The sequence below is a fragment of the Bos indicus genome, chromosome 4 (genome assembly GCF_029378745.1).
Source record: "Bos indicus isolate NIAB-ARS_2022 breed Sahiwal x Tharparkar chromosome 4, NIAB-ARS_B.indTharparkar_mat_pri_1.0, whole genome shotgun sequence".
Taxonomy (NCBI): Eukaryota; Metazoa; Chordata; class Mammalia; order Artiodactyla; family Bovidae; genus Bos; species Bos indicus.
This window is the reverse complement of record NC_091763.1, coordinates 48,108,359-48,127,685: the sequence shown is the minus strand read 5'-3', so window position 1 is coordinate 48,127,685 and position 19,327 is coordinate 48,108,359. Positions and strand designations below refer to the sequence as shown.

At 40.1% G+C, this 19,327-nt stretch overlaps 1 long non-coding RNA gene and 1 pseudogene across 4 annotated transcripts in view; one reads left to right on the top strand and one right to left on the bottom strand.

Moving 5' to 3' along the window:
* Nucleotides 1–19,327, top strand: part of LOC139182701 (uncharacterized) — a 697,507-nt gene that overhangs the window by 315,394 nt on the left and 362,786 nt on the right. For all 4 annotated transcript variants that reach the window (XR_011566223.1, XR_011566224.1, XR_011566225.1 and 1 more), the window contains exon 4: nt 16,436–16,526. This is a non-coding gene — a long non-coding RNA (uncharacterized lncRNA). The remainder of the gene's footprint in view (nt 1–16,435; nt 16,527–19,327) is intronic.
* On the bottom strand, nt 2,966–3,372 carry LOC109557886 (large ribosomal subunit protein eL31-like; annotated as a pseudogene).

Genomic DNA, 19,327 nt, shown 5'->3' with positions numbered 1-19,327 from the left:
GCTGTAACAAACCTATTACAAAGCAGAGACATCACTTTGCCAACAGAAGTTGGTCTAGTCAAAGCTATGGTTTTTCCAGTAGTCATGTACAGTTGTGAGCATTGGACCACAAAGAAGGCTGGAGGCCAAAGAATTGATGCTTTCAAAATGCGGTGTTGCAGAAGACTCTTGAGAGTCTCTTAAATGGCAAGGAGATCAAACCAGTCAATCCTAAAGGAAATCAGTCCTGAATATTCATAGGAAGGACTGATGCTGAAGTTAAAGCTCCAATACATTGGCCACCTGATGCAAAGAGCCGACTCATTGGAAAAGACCCTGATTCTGGGAAGGATTGAGGGCAGGAGGAGAAGGGGGCAGCAGAGGATAAGATGGTTGGATGGCATCATTGACTCAATGGACATGAGTTTGAGCAAACTCCAGGAGATAATGAAGGCAGTGGAGGCTTGGCTTGCTGCAGTCCATGGGGTCACAAGGAGTCAGATACGACTGAATGACTGAACAGCAACACTGACATTTCAGAGGGCAGTCTGCTTTACTCTGTCTACTTATTCAGTGTTACTCTTATCCAGAAACATCACCACAGATGCACCAGGAATAATGTTTAAACAAATATCTGGGCCCTCTGTGGCCTAGCCAAGTTGAAACATAAAATTAACCATCACATTATGTAATTTTAAGCTAGGTACTTAAATCTCTTACTTGTTCTATCATTTTTTACTTCCTACATTGTAAGGTTTCTCCTTTATCCTTTGTGCATTTTTTATTTCTCCTCCACCTAGTATCAGCTTTGTACTTCTTTCATTGTTGTTAGCATTTTATTCTTCCCTGCAATCAAGTCTTTTTTTTTAATTGTGCAGAGTTTAATTTTAAAAATTGAAAACCTGTAAATGGTTTCTGTTCTTATGACTGTGTAAATAGCATTCAAATCTTAGAATTACTAATCCATGTTTGCAACACTTGTACCTCTTGAATGAGGACATCCTTAGTGTCAAGGTGAAATGGATTCTTTTTCACTATATACCATCAGTGCTTTAAAACATGCCATATTTTGGTTGGTTCATTCAGACTAAGACCATCTTGTGGATATTTTTCTTTTTTTGGCCTCCAAGCTTTTTTAATAAGAGATTTTTCTATTATCTTGGTCTGTTTCAGTGTCTAAGGTCTCAATTGTGCCAGTGAATGGATTATCTGGAGGTGTCCCCACTCCCTATTTTCATAGAAGAATAGTATATTACACCTCCAAGTGGCCCCCAGCTTCACTACTGTCATCAATAGGGCTTCAAAAGGGGATCTCTTTATGATGTTTATTTCATGTCAGTGGTATAAACACCTTGCCTTCAGGTTGAATTTAGCAGATTTTGTTAGTAACCTTTAAGAAGTTACTGTTGAGCTTTCGCTTCATGTAAACCAGGACTAAAAACACCTCATGGTGCCACTACAAGTAAGGGAACAAAAAAGGAACTATACATGTTTTATTGACTATGCCAAAGCCTTTGACTGTGTGGATCACAATAAACTGTGGAAAATTCTGAAAGAGATGGGTATACCAGACCACCTGACTGGCCTCTTGAGAAACTTATATGCAGGTCAGGAAGGAACAGTTAGAACTGGACATGGAACAACAGACTGGTTCCAAATGGGAAAAGGAGTATGTCAAGGCTGTATATTGTCACCCTGCTTATTTAACTTCTATGCAGAGTACATCATGAGAAACGCTGGGCTGGAAGAAACACAAGCTGGAATCAAGATTGCCAGGAGAAATATCAGTAACCTCAGATATGCAGATGACACCACCCTTATGGCAGAAAGTGAAGAGGAACTAAAAAGCCTGTTGATGAAAGTGAAAGAGGAGAGTGAAAAAGTTGACTTAAAGCTCAACATTCAGAAAACTAAGATCATGGCATCTGGTCCCATCACTTCATGGCAAATAGATGGGGAAACAGTGGAAACAGCGTCAGACTTTATTTTCTGGGGCTCCAAAATCACTGCAGATGGTGATTGCAGCTATGAAATTAAAAGACGCTTACTCCTTGGAAGGAAAGTTATGACCAACCTAGATAGCATATTGAAAAGCAGAGACATTACTTTGCCAACAAAGGTCCGTCTAGTCAAGGCTATGGTTTTTCCAGTGGTCATGTATGGATGTGAGAGTTGGACTGTGAAGAAGGCTGAGTGCCGAAGAATTGATGCTTTTGAACTGTGGTGTTAGAGAAGACTCTTGAGAGTCCCTTGGCCTGCAAGGAGATCAACCAGTCCATTCTGAAGGAGATCAGTCCTGGGTGTTCATTGTAAGGTGATGCTGAAGCTGAAACTCCAGTACTTTGGCCACCTCATGCGAAGAGTTGACTCATTGGAAAAGACTCTGATGCTGGGAGGGATTGAGGGCAGAAGGAGAAGGGGACGACAGAGGATGAGATGGCTGGATGGCATCACTGACTGATGGATGTGAGTCTGAGTGAACTCCAGAAATTGGTGATAGGGAGGCCTGGCGTGCTGCGATTCATGGGGTCACAGAGAGTCGGACACGACTTAGTGACTGAACTGAACTGAACTGAACATGTTTAATTAAATCTATGAAATATATCATTTTAGTTTGTTAAAATGTGAAAAATAGCAGTTAACTTCTACATGCCAGTTTCTGGAAAACTGTTTATCTTAAAATCAACAAGACATGCGTGTAAAAGCATTAACATTAATACCCCATGGTGTCCCGACTATAGTTGGGATAGTCATTCTCAAGCCAGGTTGCACTTCAAAAACACCTTAGAACACCTGCCTAGTTCCTGTCCAAATATTCAGAAACTCCAGTGACTGGGGAGAAGAGGTCCAAGCACAGTACTTAGGAAACTCTCCAGATGATCCTGTAACTGGAAACTGCTTAAAGATATGCAAGCCTTTATGTTGGAACTTGAAAAGGAAAATCAAGATATGAAGGCAGTTCTATAACTTTATTCAACAATCACAGTTAATTCTTTTCCACATTAACTGTCTGTGGATTTTTAAAAGTGATGACAGACAGGTATGTAGGTAACCAACATATAAAGCTTGTTTGGTCAGTCTTCATCCTCGTTACTTTTTCTGGACGACCACATATGGTTACAGTATGGGACATTCCTTATTCCTTTGGCCCAGTAGAGCCTGGTATCAATGTGTACATCTGGAGTTCCTATCTCCTTCGTGGCAAATTTCTGGATTTCTTTACGTGCCCAAGGGGTCTGCTTCTTGAAGCCCACTCCATGGATGCACTTGTGAATTTTGGTTGTATATTTTCTAGTCACCACCTTGTTGATGGAGGACCAGCTTCTTCTTTTCACCAACTTCCTTTTCAGGAGCCGTCTTGCTGGGCCCTGGTTGGGCCCAGCGATTTTCCATCTTATGGGTATATTTTTTTTATTTTCCTTGATTTTCTAACTGCTCTTTGTTTCCTTGCACTCTTTTAATGTTCTTAGATCATGCTATCTATGAAGTCATCTTCTTTTCCTCCTAGAGTTGACTCATTTCTTCTCTTCTCCTGCCCCAGTTTATTACACTGATGATGATAGTCCTGCTTCTTAGCTTTCATCCTGAAGATTTCCCTCGCTGCTGTCCTGATTTGATCCCATGTTTCATGGTAACATGACTTCCTGGAAAGATAGGGAGTGTTTAAGATCATGGGCTCTAGAGTCAGACAGACTGCCCAGGCTTAGATCTTAGTTCTACAACTTACCAATAACATAGGTAACTTATTTGGCTCCTTTATACCTCAATCTCCTATTCTATAAGGTAGTAATAGTATATTCTTCATAGGATTGTTGTGTGGTTAAACGGAATAATACACGAACAAGACTCAGCACAGTGCCTGGCATAAAATAAGCACTTAGTAAATGTTAGCTATTATTAATTATCTGCTTTATTTATTTCTCTTCTCCATCTTTTGCTAGAGTACATCCACAGTTGACTTCCTAATCATGAGTGAATACAAATATTCTGAGGTTTTGCGAATCTGAAATATCTTTATTCTGCTCTCGCACTTAATTGACAGTTTTGACAAGTTTAGAATTCTAGGTTGTGATGACTCATTGCCTACATAACCCCAGATTTTAACACTGTTGGAACTATCATATCTACTTTCTATAGTATTTCTGACTCATATTTTCACTTTTACCTTATTTTATTCTTTTGAAATGATTCACTAAGTTCAACTCACACTCAAAGCAAGGGGAACTAGGCCCCACTCTTGGAGAACCTAAGAGAACGTGTGAACATATTTTAAGCCAACATGGTCTGCCCTCTGGTACCAAATTATTTACGTTCATCTGACATGCAAAATATCCTCAGCTCATAATAAGCATCCTCAAAGTCCCAGACCTTTATAACATCAGCTCAGTGTCCAGGATGCTTCATCTAAATTAGGTCCAAGTATGAATGAGGCTCCTCAGGTGCAATTTTTTTTTAACCTAAAAAAAATTTTTTTGACCCTGCTGCAGTGCATGTGGGATCTTAGTTCCCAGACCAGGGATCAAACCCACACTCCCTGCACTGGAAGGGCCAAGTCTTAACCACTGGACCACCAGGGAAGTTCTCTCAGGGGCATTTTCTTAAGCATAGGTCCTTGAGTACACTTCCTCTCAATCCAAATACTGCAACTTAAAGGTACAACCAACACAGGCATAGACTAATCAGAATAGACACTGCTTTTCAAAAAGAAGGAAGTGAAGAGGTACTCAAAGGTCACTGATCCATAGCAAATCTGAAATTCAGCTGGACACAGGTTGACTCTTCCTTCATTGGGATGCAAAGCCTGAGAATCATTTCCCATAGTTCCAGCTCTACCCTCTGGGCTGTTGAGTTCATCCTTGGAGTCATTTTTCCTTTTTGTGTAGGATAGCCTATATGTGCAGCTGCATAGTTGTCTCAGTCTACTAAATAACTGTAGTAATTTGTGGCTGCAAAGCACTCATTCCTGTACTGTCTCCATGCTTTTAAGCAAGCTCTTCTCTATGCTGGGCTTCTGCTAAGACTCATGAGTAACAACATTCTTCTCGACTACCAGTTATATAGTAACATACAGTTTACTTTGCTTTATGAAAGTATGCTTATATTGCAGAATATTTGGATTGACTGGATCACAATAAACTGTGGAAAATTCTGAAAGAGATGGGAATACCAGGCCACCTGACCTGCCTCTTGAGAAACCTGTATGCAGGTCAGGAAGCAACAGTTAGAACTGGACATGGAACAACAGACTGGTTCCAAATAGGAAAAGGAGTACGTCAAAGCTGTATATTGTCACCCTGCTTATTTAACTTATATGCAGAGTACATTATGAGAAACGCTGGGCTGGAAGAAACACAAGTTGGAATCGAGATTTCCGGGAGAAATATCAATAACCTCAGATATGCAGATGACACCACCCTTATGGCAGAAAGTGAAGAGGAACTAAAAAGCCTGTTGATGAAAGTGAAAGTGGAGAGTGGAAAAAGTTGGCTTAAAGTTCAGCATTCAGAAAACAAAGATCATGGCATCCAGTCCCATCACTTCATGGGAAATAGATGGGGAAACAGTGGAAATAGATGGGGAAACAGTGGAAACAGTGTCAGACTTTGTTTTTTTTTTGGCTCCAAAATCACTGCAGATGGTGACTGCAGCCATGAAATTAAAAGACGCTTACTCCTTAGAAGGAAAGTTATGACCAACCTAGATAGCATATTCAAAAGCAGAGACATTCCCTTGCCAACAAAGGTCCATCTAGTCAAGGCTATGGTTTTTCCAGTGGTCATGTATGGATGTGAGAGTTGGACTGTGAAGAAGGCTGAGTGCCGAAGAATTGATGCTTTTGAACTGTGGTGTTGGAGAAGACTCTTGAGAGTCCCTTGGCCTGCAAGGAGATCCAACCAGTCCATCCTAAAGGAGATCAGTCCTGGGTGTTTATTGGAAGAACTGATGCTAAAGCTGAAACTCCAGTACTTTGGCCACCTCATGTGAAGAGTTGACTCATTGGAAAAGACTCTGATGCTGGGAAGGATTGGGGGCAGGAGGAGAAGGGGACGACAGAGGATGAGATGGCTGGATGGCATCATTGACTCAATGGACATGAGTCTGAGTGAACTCTGGCAGTTGGTGATGGACAGGGAGGCCTGGCGTGCTGCGATTCAGGGGGTCGCAAAGAGTCAGACACGACTGAGTGACTGAACTGAACTGAACTGAACTGAATACTCTAATTCCTTTAGGAGACTTTCCTGGCATCTTTTCTCAAATGTCATCTGTTCAATTCTGTTCTTAATAATTTTGTCTTTGATAAGGGCTGTATCATTAATGTTATCTGTACTAATAAAATATGAAACTATATTTCAGTGGTATTCACTAAAATGTAAGTAGTATCAGTCAGAAGTGCATTCAGCTACAAGGAAACAGAAAGCCTGCCACCAGTGACTTAAACAAAGAGAGAGATGTTCTTGGCACACTTGGGTTTGTCTGCTTTTCTCTATTTTTCTCATCTCCCAGCCCCATCAGCAGTGAGAATCTGATTAGTCTGTAAGTCTCTAGCAGGTATGAACATAGACTATCTCACTGGATAACCTTTGTGCTGTGCTGTGACTAGGATAAGAGGGTTAGTTCTGACAGAAGCATCTGGTTTGTGGGGCCATAGAACAGTGTCTGTGCACCTCTTTTGAAAGAGGCAGGATAAATTTCAAGCACTCAGGGGCTTTACTGCTCCTTGAAGGCAGATGTATTTTTGGTCATCTTCATCCATTTACCAAACTAACATAAACTTTATGGTAAAGAAAGTGGGGTTTGTGTGTCCTTTGTAAATTGGAGTTCTTGTCCTAGTTTTGAGTATTTTACCAATAATTTGTGGGTTTCCTAAAAATATAGGAGTTGGACCTTAGAATCTCAGCACTTTGTGGTTCTGATGGGCGTGGGAGTGGGAGGGTTAGATCATACTCTGAGAAACTCTGCCTTAGAAAGTTTTATCCCTTTAGATTTTCAAAGCATTGTATGCAACCTGGTTAGCAAAGCTCTGGAAAGTAAGTTTATAAGAATAAATTTAGTGCTTTTTTTGAGATCTGAATCTTAGTCTCCACCTTTTCCTTACCTTTCAATGTTTTTCACTTCAGGTCTTTACTTCCTTTGCATTATTCCATTAGGCATTTGACCAAACTTACCAAATAAACTTTTCCTCAAATTGAATATGAACATTTGGAAGAGCACTGACAAGTTCAGTATCCAAATATTTTATGATCTCTGGTAGGAGTTGGTTCTCTCTGTGGAAGATAAATAAATAAATTAATGTCTTTTTTTGGTCCCAAGTGAAAATATCTTCTTTATTGATCGGCAAATAAATGTGCAATGAAACATGCTAGACACTACAGGGAGGAACAAGATTCCATTTGTGCCATCAAAAAAAAAAGAGATAAACTATTTTTACTTGATTAGTGAGGATAAGATGTGCTTTAAGAATAAAAGGGAAGACAGACATAAGATCAGATAAAAGGTAAACAATAAGATATTTTTTCCCCTAGGGCAACAAGGGCAACAATTAGATATACCATAGTCTGTAAGTTTTGTAATAAAAACGTTGCTGCTAATAAGATTATATGAGTTATCTTTAAATTTTTTGCTTTGTGTAGTCTGTTACTCCTTTGTTCTTCAAAGCTGAAGACATTTCTTCTCTCTGCTTTTAACATGAAATTAAGAGATATTTCCCCTCTATATTTCCTTCTTGCCATGTTAAAGCTGAGCTTTAAAAAAAGTCTTTTGTGTATTAATTCTTTTCTTTCCATCCTTTGTACAAAACCAAAGAGATTGGGAATAATGTTTACTGTTGTTAACCCAAGCCCAGTGAACTTAAATCATCATAGAAGGACGAGACTTTGAGTTCCATTTGTAGCCCTTGGGCAAAATTCTGTGGAAATCATCCATACATAGTGGAGACCCTGCCTCTGTAAGGAACTGTCTGATTGGACCTCAGATATTGCTTTTTCTAGAAACCTAGGAGTTTAGGGGATGGGAGGATTGGTGGATAGAGATTGAGTCTTTGCAGAATACTCTGTCTTGGTTTACTTGAAGCCAGATGAGCTGAAGGAAGTTCTATTAATATCTTGGAAGGGCTTGGATCAGCAGGACTTGGCCCTCAGTGGTTCTGGAATTAATGAAAAATATACCCATGAGAACCCATGTGAAGGGTGCCTCCAGAAGTCTAAAAGGGACTCATTCTTTTATTATTATTATTATTAAGTAAACAGTTTTGGGGGATATTTACTTTACCCTTGTGTGTCAAGTACTTGTTTACACAAATAATGTTGTGATGACCTCCTTGCTAGGTCTCTCTCTCCCCTTCTGGACCATGAATTCCTCATTGACAGGGCTCATCTTTTTATCATTACAGTCAGTCAGTCATTCAGTCAGTCAGTTCAGTCGCTCAGTAGTGTCCGACTCTTTGCACCCCCATGAGCCTCAGCATGCCAGGCCTCTCTGTCCATCACCAACTCCCGGAGTCCACCCAAACCCATGTCCATTGACGTGGTAATGCCATCCAACCATCTCATCCTCTGTCGTCCCCTTCTCCTCCTGCCCTCAATCTTTCCCAGCATCAGAGTCTTTTCAGATGAGTCAGTTCTTCGCATCAGGTGGCCAAAGTATTAGAGTTTCAGCTTCAACATCAGTTCTTCCAATAAACACCCAGGACTGATCTCCTTTAGGATGGACTGGTTGGATCTCCATGCAGTCCAAGGGACTCTCAAGAGTCTTCTGCAACAGCACAGTTCAAAAGCATCAATTCTTCAGTGCTCAGCTTTATTTATAGTCCAACTCTCACATCCATACATGAGCACTGGAAAAACCATAGCCTTGATTAGACAGACCTTTGTTGGCAAAGGAATGTCTCTTCTTTTTAATATGCTGTCTAGGTTGGTCATAACTTTCCTTCCAAGGAGTAAGCGTTTTTTAATTCCATGGCGACAATCACCATCTGCAGTGATTTGGAGCCCAGAAAAATAAAGTCAGCCACTGTTTCCACTGTTTCCCCATCTATTTGCCATGAAGTGATGGGACCAGATGCCTTGATTTTAGTTTTCTGAATGTTGAGCTTTAAGCCAACTCTTTCACTCTCCTCTTTCACTTTCATCAAGAGGCTCTTTAGTTCTTCTTCACTTTCTGCCATAAGCGTGGTGTCATCTGCTTATCTGAGGTTATTGATATTTCTCCTGGCAATCTTGATTCCAGCTTGTGCTTCTTCAAGCCCACATTTCTCATGATGTACTCTGAATATAAGTTAAATAAGCAGGGTGACAATATACACTCCTTTTCCTATTGTACTCCTTTTCCTATTTGGAACCAGTCTGTTGTTCCATGTCCAGTTCTAACTGTTGCTTCCTGACCTGCATACAGGTTTCTCAGGAGGCAGGTCAAATGGTCTGCTATTCTCATCTCTTTCAGAATTTTCCACAGTTTTTGAGATCCACACAGTCAAAGGCTTTGGCATAGTCAATAAAGCAGAAATAGATGTTTTTCTGGAATTCTCTTGCTTTTTTGATGATCCAGTGGATGTTGGCAATTTGATCTCTGGTTCCTCTGCCTTTTCTAAAACCAGCTTGAATATCTGGAAGTTCACGGTTCACATATTGCTGAAGCCTGGCTTGGAGAATTATGAGCATTACTTTACTAGCATGTGAGTTCCGTGCAATTGTGTGGTAGTTTGAGCATTCTTTGGCATTGCCTTTCTTTGGGATTGGAATGAAAACTGACCTTTTCCAGTCCTGTGGCCACTGCTGAGATTGAGAAATTTGTTGGCATATTGTGGTCAGCACTTTCACAGCGTCATCTTTCAGGATTTGAAATGGCTCAACTGGAATTCCATCACCTCCACTAGCTTTGTTTGTAGTGATGCTTCCTAAGGCCCACTTGACTTCACATTCCAGGATGTCTGGCTCTAGGTGAGTGATCACACCATTGTGATTATCTGGGTTGTGAAGATCTTTTTTGTACAGTTCTTCTGTGTATTCTTGCCACCTCTTCTTAATATCTTCTGCTTCTGTTAGGTCCATACTATTTCTGTCTTTATTGCCCATCATTACATGAAATGTTCCCTTGGTAGCTCTAATCTTTCCCATTCTATTGTTTTCCTCTATTTCTTTGCATTGATCACTGAGGAAGGTTTTCTTATCTCTCCTTGCTATTCTTTGGAACTCTGCATTCAGATGTTTATATCTTTCCCTTTCTCCTTTGCTTTTTGCTTCTCTTCTTTTCACAGCTATTTGTAAGTCCTCCTCAGACAGCCATTTTGCTTTTTTGCATTTCTTTTTCTTGGGGATGGTCTTGATTCCTGTCTACTGTACAATGTCACGAACCTCCATCCATAGTTCATCAGGAACTCTATCAGATCTAAGCCCTTAAATCTATTTCTCACTTCCACTGTATAATCATAAGGGATTTAATTTAGGTCATACCTGAATGTTCTAGAGGTTTTCTCCACTTTGTTCAATTTCAGTCTGTATTTGGCAATAAGGAGTTCATGATCCAAAGCACAGTCAGCTCCCATTCTTGTTTTTGCTGACTGTATAGAGCTTCTCCATCTTTGGCTGCAAAGAATATAATCAATCTGATTTTGGTGTCAACCTGACAGAATGTGGTCCACTGGAGAAGGGAATGGCAAACCACTTCAGTATTCTTGCCTTGAGAACCCCATGAACAGTTTGAAAAGGCAAAAAGATAGGACACTGAAAGATGAACTCCCCAGGTCGGTAGGTGTCCAATATGCTACTGGAGATCAGTGGAGAAATAACTCCAGAAAGAATGAAGGGATGGAGCCAAAGTGAAAACAACACCCAGTTGTGAATGGGACTGGTGATGGAAGCAGGGTTCAATTCTGTAAAGAGCAATATTGCATAGGAACCTGGAATGTTAGGTCCATGAATCAAGGCAAACTGGAAGTGGTCAAACAGGAGATGACAAGAGTGAACATTGACATTCTAGGAATCAGTGAACTAAGATGGACTGGAATGGGTGAATTTAACTCAGATGACCATTATATCTACTACTGTGGGCAGGAATCCCTTAGAAGAAATGGAGTAGCCATCATGGCTAACAAAAGAGCCTGAAATGCAGTACTTGCATGCAATCTCAAAAATGACAGAATGATCTATGTTCGTTTCCAAGGCAAACCATTCAATATCATGGTAACCCAAGTCTATGCCCCAACCAGTAATGCTGAAGAAGCTGAAGTTAAACGGTTCTATGAAGACCTACAAGACCTTTTAAAACTAACACCCAAAAAAGATGTCCTTTTCATTATAGGGCACTGGAATGCAAAAGTAGGAAGTCAAGAAACACCTGGAGTAACAGGCAAATTTGGCCTTGGAATACAGAATGAAGCAGGGCAAAGGCTAATAGTGTTCTGCCAAGAGAACACACTGGTCATAGCAAATACCCTCTTCCAATAACACAAGAGAAAACTCTACACATGGACATCATTACAGTAGCTCCAGTTATGTATTCAGTAGATACTGAACGAATGCATTGTGATTCTGGAGTTCTGATGAACTGAGAACACCGGCTACCAAATTTTACAGAACTACTGCATTGATTCAGTTCATGTTTAACAGAAGCCATCGTGATGGAAATATATGTGTACATGTTTATACCATATACAGAGAGAGTTGATATATGTAGACATACAAAATGCATAAGTATATATATGTGTGTGTATGCATTTTCTTTACAGAAATCTATGTAATAAACTTTGGATGAATTCCTAGAATTTTGTGATCAAATGAATTGGCTGAAAACTTTGATCTCTTATGATGTTACTTGCAGCCCAATACTACCTAGTAATCACCATAAAGGCAGCATAGTGTAGTGGTTAAGAGGGTGGCCTCTGGAACCAGGCTGCCAGAGTTCCAGAATCCTGCCTTCCCTTCTGACCAGGAGCATACCTTTGGGCAAACTCCTTAATCTCTCTGTTCTTCAGCTGTAAAAGCAGATGCAATATAGTACCTACTTCACAGAGCTCTTAAAAGAATCAAGTGAGGTGACACAGGTAAAATGCTGAGTTGTGCCTACAACTTGACTAGGTTTGAGTTAATAAATGTTAGCTTTTATTGGTACTAATGTAAAAAACAAAGTCAGAGTTAGCTCATTTGAAAGTTTCATACTGGCGTGTGTTGAAAGCAAAGAACAGCTGCAGTACATAAAACAGCATATGAGAGTCAAACTTATTTGGGAGAAGGAGGTCAGATTCACTAACAGTACTAAAAGTACAAATCTAGGAGAAATGGTCAGAGGAAGAGAGGATACTAGAAGTAACAAATTAACTTTGATTGAATTCCTCCCAGGAATTATTTACAAATTGAATGACTAATTTGCAATATTTACTGTTGCAAAAACTGTTGCAAAGACTGTTCTATGCATTTTATTTTTTTTTTCAAGCAAACATAACAGTCCTGTGAAATAGGCATCATCATTATAGATGAATAAACTAAAGCTTAGAAAGGTTAAGAAATTTGCCAAGTATCACACATCACTGCGACAGAGCCAAGATTTGAACCTACACTTGTTGGGTTTAGCTTTCTCCACTCATCTTTATAAACATATTTGGAGGAAGTGAAATAAATTAGTCACCCCTAGAGGAATCAACTATAGGACTGTGAAATCTCAAGGTGGAAAAAACTCAATTTCAAAACCCTGTTTTGTTCACCTTTGTATTTCTCCTGGTGTACAGCAGAGATGTTCAGTGTTTGCAAAATGGATAAGTTATGAACGAATGAACAAAGCATGAATTCCTTACTCCTATGATTAGATTGTCTTGTTTGGCTGAGGATCTCAGGGCAATCTGGCTGACATGAAAGGCATTTTGTATGTGCCTCTTCTTCTAAATGTCGTAAGCAAGTGAAAGAGGTTATTTAATATAACAGTTGTCTTAAATGACTTGTAAGCCAGTAAAAAAAAAAAACAAACCCACAGACTTCATGAATGTAACCACAAGGAGTCATATAGAGTTTAAACCCTTCCTCCTCCACCCCTCCCCAAGTTGTGATCCTAGCGCCTCTCTGTGTTGGAATCCTGCAGGCCCACTGCAGACACCTCTTCCAATTCATGGTGGAAGCAGCTCTGTTGGGCTACTACCACATGACAATGTGGGTGGGGTTGCAAGTATATTCAAATTCCCTTTTATCTCCTAAACACCTTCATAAGGTTTAAATCTGAGGTTTTACTTACACTGCAGAGCTGACGAAACAAGACAAAATGGAATAATGGACACAGAAATGGATACACAGAAATAAGGACAAGGTATATGGGAGTAAGTAGAGAGAAGAAAGGGCGAGCAGGCACCCAGAGAGTCTTCAAATGGAAGTTCAAATTCTAGCAAAGATGGAGAGTTGGTCCTTGCTTCTTTTTTATACCAGAACTCCTGGTAGTCATGCACTATCTACTTCCCAGCTGAAGGGTGGGTCAGCTGCTCCTGCATCACGTGGGAAAGCACCGCCCAGCAAACATGCTCATTCTCTTGCCCTGTAATGCTTTCCCTCTGGCTGTTATTGCTAAAAGGACCTGTTTTTCTCATACTAAAACAGGTGGGTGGACCTCTGGTGAACTGTGCTTCCTTGCTTCTTCTCTGTTCATTGACCCACCCATGGGTTTATTCAGACATTCAACAAAAATTTATCGAGGACCTCTTTGTGCCAGGATCTGTCCTAGAGGTAAACCCCGCCCCCCAGGCACTGATAGGCTGGTGGGCAATTCTCCTGATCTGTGCTTGCAGCTACTACATAGGTGAGGTCCCTCTGTAGCTTTCTTTTTCATTGTTATCTGGCAGGGATCTGCCTGCTGCTTTTCTTTCATTATGTACAGGGTGGAATTCAGCACTTTGGGGATATGACTATTATAGTGAAGCGACTCCTGGATGTGTCTATTTGGTGAATTGCAAGCATTTTTTTCAGAAGCTATTTTACTTTTGAGCAAGTTTTTTTTTTTTTTTTTTAATCCTATAAACTCATTCTGACTCAGGCCAATGTCTGGGGGAGGGCTGGAGCCAGAGCGGGGCCTACTTAACTCTGCCCCCGTACTCCCTGTTGTTGGGCTAGATATTTTAAACAAGGCAAAACAAACCAGAAGGAGCTCATCAAAAGTCCTAAGGGAATGAAAAACATTCTGTGGCTTTTTTGTGGAAGCATTTGGTCAAGGGACACAATTGTTGGATGAGTCCCCATGCTGGAGGGCTCTTTATTCTGCTTAAAGGGCAGGCACCCTGGACCTTGAAAGTTGCGACTCAGAGCAAGCTCTGCAAACAGCCTTGCCCAGCCCATCCATTTTCCTGTTTCAGCCCAGAGAGCCATAGTGCCTGCCCAGCCTTGCTCAGCTAGTGAATAAGGTACAGCTGGGATGAGAATCATCACAGTCTGTTCTCAGTCCAGCGTCTTTTTCTGCCAGTCCATTTGCCTGACTTAGCCCTTCTTGGACTTTTATTGTGTTTTGCCATAGAAATCAAATACTAGGTAGGTTTCTCAGGTAGCTGGAGCTGGGGGAAGGAGCTGTGTCAGCAGGTTGGGTGAGAGGCAGGGAGACCTGGAAGAAGATGCTAAAAGATCAGGAGCGTGGATGGGGGCCTGTACTCTGCCTCTTTCCATTTTGCTCCAGGCTGATTTCAATGAGGATGTCTGGGCAGCCTGCTCCTGAGTGCAGGTGGAGTTTCATGCATTGGTGATGGCCTAGGGTAGGTTCCTGGCAGTCTGTGGGAAATAAGTGTGTGTGTGTGTGTGTGTGTGTGTGTGTGTGTGTGTGTGTGTATCTGAGAGAAGAGAAGAGGATCACAGTGCAAGGATGTAATATTTATTCTGGTTGCCTGTTCAAGTCATTTTCAAATGTTTCAAAAATTTTTTTAAATTTTATTTTATTTTTTAACTTTACAATATTGTATTCGTTTTTGCCATATATCAAAATGAATCTGCCACAGGTATACATGTGTTCCCCATCCTGAACCCTCCTCCCTCCTCCCTCCCCATAGCATCCCTCTGAGTTGTCCCATTCCACCAGCCCCAAGCATCCAGTATCGCTCATGGAAGCTGGACTGGCGACTCATTTCATATATGATATTATACATATTTCAATACCATTCTCCCAAATCATCCCACCCTCTCTCTCTACCACAGAGTCCAAAAGACTGTTCTATACATCAGCATCTCTTTTGCTGTCTCGTATACAGGGTTATTGTTACCATCTTTCTAAATTCTATATATATGCGTTAGTATACTGTATTGGTGTTTTTCCTTCTGGCTTACTTCACTCTGTATAATAGGCTCCAGTTTCATCCACCTCATTAGAACTGATTCAAATGTATTCTTTTTAATGGCTGAGTAATACTCCATTGTGTATATATACCATAGCTTTCTTATCCATTCATCTGCTGATGGACATCTAGGTTGCTTCCATGTCCTGGCTATTATAAACAGTGCTGCGATGAACATTGGGGTACACGTGTCTCTTTCAATTCTGGTTTCCTCAGTGTGTATGCCCAGCAGTGGGATTACTGGATCATAAGGCAGTTCTATTTCACCTTTTAAGCATTTTTCTTTAAATAAGTTCTAAATACTAATAATAGTAAATAACAGTTGAAATTGATGTTCATTTCTACTAAAAATTTCTTCTAAATATATATATTTTTTAATTTTAGAAGTTGAATTTGGTGTCCTCTGAATCCTAGATGATATAATGAAATATTAAAGATGGTTTGGAATGGGAGATTGGGATTGACATATATACACTACTATGTATAAAATAGATAACTAACAAGAACCTACTCAGTGCTCTATGGTGACCTAAATGGGAGGGAAATTCAAAAAGAAGGGATATATTTATTCATATATTTATGATTCACTTTGCTGGACAGAAGAAACTAACACAACATTGTGAAGTAACTCTACTCCAAAAAAAAACTAAAAAAAAAAAAAAGACAAAAAACTAATCCACCAGAAATAGTGAAAGTTTTAATTTATTCAGTTCACCTGGAAAAAAAAATTATCTAACTATCTTTGAAAATATAGAAAATCTGTGGTTATGTTGAATAATAAATATTATATAATCTGTATTTAATTATTGCTGCTGAGTCACTTCAGTGGTGTCTGACTCTGTGCGACCCCATAGATGGCAGCCTACCAGGATGCCCCGTCCCTGGGATTCTCCAGGCAAGAACACTGGAGTGGGTTGCCATTTCCTTCTCCAATGCATGAAAGTGAAAAGTGAAAGTGAAGTCGCTCAGTAGTGTCTGACCCTCAGTGAGACCATGGACTACAGCCTTCTGGGCTCCTCCATCCATGGGATTTTCCAGGCAAGAGTACTGGAGTGGGGTGCCATTGCCTTCTCTGATTTAATTATTAGGTTAATAAATAAACTTCACCTGTAAGTTTTAAAAAATGGTTTGGAATGAAACCTTTATTGATGTGATTTTGGATTCATTTCACAGGTCAAACATTCTGGCAGGAGGCATTTGCAATGTACAGTCAAGTGAATTATCTCAGCCGATGTGGAATAGAGAGCAAGGCAGGAAGGATGTGGTGAGTACAGAGAGTGTAAGGCTTAGAAGCTGAATTCACTGTCAGCACAACTACCAACCCACTGTGAGGATTTGGGTAAATCAGGGTTCTTTCTATTCTGAAGTTTCATGATACAAGTTCTACATGAATTCTGTACAATCAAAATTCATGCCTGCATGAATAATTCAGAAAAGAGGGTTTCAGATGGAGCTATTCAGACAGACATTGTTCATCTTTCAAGTCAGTGATGGAAAATGATTAGAACTCCAGAATCATATGTCTGAGGTTCAGAAATTTTATTCATTCTTCATGAGGACATTTTGATACTGGATTTAATGTAGTCCAGGTTTAAGTTCCTTGGACAGGTTTAGGTCCTTGGACAGCTAGGAGATCCAACCAGTCCATCCTAAAGGAAATCAGTCCTGAATATTCTTTGGAAAGATTGATGCTGAAGCTGAAACTCCAATACTTTGGCCACCTGATGTAAAGAACTGACTCATTGAAAAAGACCCTGATGCTGGGAAAGATTGTAGGCAGGAGGAGAAGGGGATGATAGATGATGAGATGGTTGGATGGCATCACCAATTCAATGGACATGAATTTGAGTGAACTCTGGGAGCTGGTGATGGACAGGGAGGCCCGGCGTGCTACAATCCATGGGGTCACAAAAAGTCCGACATGACCGAGTGACTGAACTGAACTGAGCTTTTGTTCTTTTATTTTTGTCCTTTTTTAGCTAAAATTTTAGTTATCTTAGTTATGTTTATCTTAGTTATAGTAGAGCTAATGTCTGAATAGAGAGACATCATTGGAAAATTAATAAGGTTTTTCCATTTCCATTGTAAAGTATAGTCATTGATTCATATAAAATGTGCCTTGATTATAGTGACCAACACATGAAAGAATATCAAGCCTAGGATTCTATTTTGGAATATAGGGTTTGTTACATTGAAAGATTATTATGAAAATTTCAACATTTTCACTCCTGATGGTTAAAAGGAGACATAACTTAATTGAAATAAATTATTGCTCTTGAAAATTTAAGTGTAAATCAGATTCTAATAAATTATTCTGCTAGTTGTCCTTCATTATGCAAAGTATTATAGATGGAAAAATGAATCCTCTTTCTTGAGAAAAAAATTTATTCAAGAGCTCTTTGATTATAAAGAGCCCCTGGAAATTTCACCCAAAATCCTTTGTTCTGTAGATTTGTTCATTTTCTCACTACCTCGTAGACATTTTTCTCATGTTTTAGTTTGATATTCTAGAACTGAGAGTTAGGTTGCTGCCTCCTCAAAATACTTTGAGGAAGTCTTTTCTTGTATGATTGTTCCATGTTCAAAAAACAGATATTTTTAAGATTTCTATTATAAACCCACTGTTATGATGATTGATATGTTAAGCTGTGTTTATCTGTTCTGGAGAGTAAACTGGCAATAAATATCCAGAACCTTAAGCTGCTGCTTATGCCCTTTGGCTCAGTAATTTCATGCCTAGAGTTTTGTCCTAATGCCATAATTAGAAATGAAAGGTGAAATTGGTATACAGAGATGCTTTTATAAAACTATATGTAAGAAAATTGGAAATAAGCAATGCTCAAAAATGGGATGGTAATTGAGCTATGATATACACACACAATGCTGGGAGAAATATCAGTAACCTCAGATATGCAGATGACACCACCCTTATGGCAGAAAGTGAAGAGGAACTAAAAAGCCTCTTGATGAAAGTGAAAGTGGAGAGTGAAAAAGTTGGCTTAAAGCTCTACATTCAGAAAACTAAGATCATGGCATCTGGTCCCATCACTTCATGGCAAATAGATGGGGAAACAGTGGAAACAGTGTCAGACTTTATCTTTGGGGGCTCCCAAATCACTGCAGATGGTGATTGCAGCCATGAAATTAAAAGACACTTACTCCTTGGAAGGAAAGTTATGACCAATCTAGATAGCATATTCAAAAGCAGAGACATTACTTTGCCAACAAAGGTCCGTCTAGTCAAGGCTATGGTTTTTCCTGTGGTCATGTATGGATGTGAGAGTTGGACTGTGAAGAAGGCTGAGTGCCGAAGAATTGATGCTTTTGAACTGTGGTGTTGGAGAAGACTCTTGCGAGTCCCTTGGACTGCAAGGAGATCCAACCAGTCCATTCTGAAGGAGATCAGCCCTGGGATTTCTTTGGAGGGAATGATGCTGAAGCTGAAACTCCAGTATTTTGGCCACCTCATGCGAAGAGTTGACTCATTGGAAAAGACTCTGATGCTGGGAGGGATTGGGGGCAGGAGGAGAAGGGGACGACAGAGGATGAGATGGCTGGATGGCATCACTGACTCGATGGACATGAGTCTGAGTGAACTGTGGGAGTTGGTGATGGACAGGGAGGCCTGGTGTGCTGCGATTCATGGGGTCGCAAAGAGTCGGAGACGACTGAGCGACTGAACTGAACTGAACTGAAGTCATATTGCCATAGCATTTTTAGTGCTCTGATGTTAACCAAAAAAGAGCAGCAGTATGTGAAGTTACATGGAAGACATATTCTGAAATTTTATTTTTTCAATCAAATACCTCAAAGTATTTTGAAGTATAATTTACATACAGAGGGTTTTCCCTTTACAGGTACATATCTTGATTCATTTTGACAAATATACATGTCATGTGATAACTACCACAATCAAGATATATACTACCACCCCCAAAAGCTTCTCTTGCCACTTTGTAGTCAAGCCTTTCCCTCTACTCCCCATCCCTGCAAACTATAGTTTTGCATTTTCTAGAAACATCTAAATGGAATCACGCAGGATGTTGCCTTTTGCATCTGCTTCTT